Genomic DNA, 1,793 nt, shown 5'->3' with positions numbered 1-1,793 from the left:
ACAAGTGGAGAAGTATCACTACAAATCTCGGAGGGAAAGCACTGCCAGAAGTCACAGCCTGGGGGTGTGTGAAGAGACGCACCATAAACGCTGTGTTGTTCATTCTCTCTCCAGAGCTCAGAGCACTGTCATCAGCCCTGCAGAGGAACACGCAGGGACACAGAGCTGGTGTGTGGCTGCTCCCGATGCCAGTGCTATCCAAACAACGTGGGTGGGGCCATGGATTTTGTGTTGGGCTGCTAACCAGAAGTGCAAATCCACAGGCCGCTCCCAGAGAAAGCAGGAAGTATCCTCCTGGAAAGTCTATCAGAACGGAAGGGTGGGGAAGTTTTGGGGGTTTTTTTTTTTGGAAGTTTTGGTTTTATTCACAGAATAAAGTTGGTCTATGAGCACCATCTGCTGGCAAACCCAACACCATTCCATTTCCTCAGAATTCGAGCTAAAGCTACACCCACAACTTCCAAACCAACTCCTGGAACACTGCTCAGTTCCGTTTTAACAGAACAATTGACCGGCAACAATACCAAAGTTCAACAGAACAGCAAATAACAAATACCGGTGAAGTTGTAGAGAGACTGGAACTCTTAGTCACCGCTGGTGGGAGTGTAAAATGGTGCAACCACTATGGAAGGCAGTCTGGCGCTTTCTCAAAAAGTTGGAAATAGAAATACCATTTGACCCAGCAATTCCACACTGGGAATATACCCTAAATACCAGAGCTGCCACCCAAACAGATATATGCAAACCCATATTTATTGCTGCACTATTCACAATAGCAAAGACAAGGAAGCAACAACCCAAGAGCCCATCAACAAACTAACGGACAGAAAACCTATGGTATATTCACACAATGGAATCCTTCACAGCCCTGAAAAACAATGAACTTGAAAAACATTGCACAATATAGATGACCCTGGAGGACATGATGCTGAGTGAAATATCTCAGCCACAAAAGGACAGATATTGCAAAACACCACTGTTATAAATCAGGACTGTCATGGGGGGGGTGGAGGGAAACTAGGGTAAGAGTGTATCGATAGTGAACACAGCATTGGAACAGGTGAAGGAGAAAGCTGTTTAAAAGGAGTATATGATTAGGTTTCATAGGTATGACTACAGTCCAGAACAAGAGGTTACTAGAACAGCAGGAATGGGGGTGGGGAGGGAGATGGAGGAGGAGGAAATTGAGCAACACTGAATGAGTAAAAATCCAACATTTCTGTAAACTTCTGCTAAACTCACAGTTAAATTTTTTAAAAAGGTAAATTGCTTAGTATCCACAAGGAAATGACAAAGTTTTAATGAACCAGTTTTCAAAATGAAGATTATAGTATTTTTTTATGTTTCACATGACAATCACGTTGTAGCTGTTGTTGTGTGCCATCAAGTTGCCTGTGACTCATTGTGACCCTGTGTACAACACCCCTGAACCCTGCTCTATCCTGTGCCAAACTGATTGTCTCTGACACACCTAGTACCCTAGTCACTGACTCAATTAATCTCATCCAGGGTCTTCCTGTCTTGTACTGTCCCTCCACCCTCCCACGCATGATATCCCTCTCCAAGGCAATCATAAAATATGTATTTTTGGTAGCTTCTTAGTTGTTGTAGGTGTCATTGAGCTGAGTACAATCCATAGCAACCCTGGCAACCATTGCTCTGAACCCTGCCCTGTTCTGTGCCATCTTCAAAATCCGGGGCACACTGGAGCCCGCTGCTGCAGGCACCGTGTCAACCCATATCCACAGGGTCTTCCTCAGTTTTTCCAACCCTCTGCCTTTCCAGACATGCTG

Source organism: Elephantulus edwardii, unplaced genomic scaffold (assembly GCF_000299155.1).
Source record: "Elephantulus edwardii isolate Elephantulus edwardi_28Jun2011 unplaced genomic scaffold, EleEdw1.0 scaffold00024, whole genome shotgun sequence".
In the NCBI taxonomy this organism is placed as follows: Eukaryota; Metazoa; Chordata; class Mammalia; order Macroscelidea; family Macroscelididae; genus Elephantulus; species Elephantulus edwardii.
The sequence above is the reverse complement of the archived record's forward strand: the minus strand, read 5'-3'. Positions refer to the sequence as shown.